The sequence below is a fragment of the Rattus norvegicus genome, chromosome 13 (genome assembly GCF_036323735.1).
Source record: "Rattus norvegicus strain BN/NHsdMcwi chromosome 13, GRCr8, whole genome shotgun sequence".
Taxonomy (NCBI): Eukaryota; Metazoa; Chordata; class Mammalia; order Rodentia; family Muridae; genus Rattus; species Rattus norvegicus.
The window spans coordinates 84928833-84929417 of NC_086031.1; positions in this window are offsets into that span (position 1 = coordinate 84928833).

The window sequence follows — 585 nt, forward strand, 5'->3', positions numbered from 1 at the left end:
TATCCCTGCTGCCCACAGAGGCTGGGAGAGGGTAGTACCAACCCTGGAACTGGAGTTACACAGTTATGAGAGTCTTGTGGGTGCTGGGAGCCAAGTCTGTGTCCTGTAAAAGAGCAGCAGACACAAGTCACTGACCCACATGTCCATACCTGGGAAATTCTCATGTGAATTAAACCTAGGGCCTTGGGCTGGGAAAAATTATTATTTTTTAATTTCTCAGCTCTTATTTGATGTGCACTGCTGTTTTCCCTATATCTATCTGTGTGAACTACCATGTGGTTGCTGGGAATTGAACCCAGGTCTTCTGGAAGAGCAGCCAGTGCTCTAAATCCCCGAGCCATCTCTCCAGCCTGGGAAAAATTATTAGTTGCTTGTAATAAAGATTAAAGCATAAAATACATTTGCTTGTTAGATGAGCTTGATATGTGTACTGTTAGAAACATGAAATAGAGTTAGGGCAGTGGCGCACACCTGCAATCCCAGCACATGGGAGGTAGAGGCCGGACGATAGCCAGTTCAAGGCCAGCCTCAGCTACACGGAATGCCTGCTCATTAAAAGAAGGAAAAGAAATAAAAGAACACGTC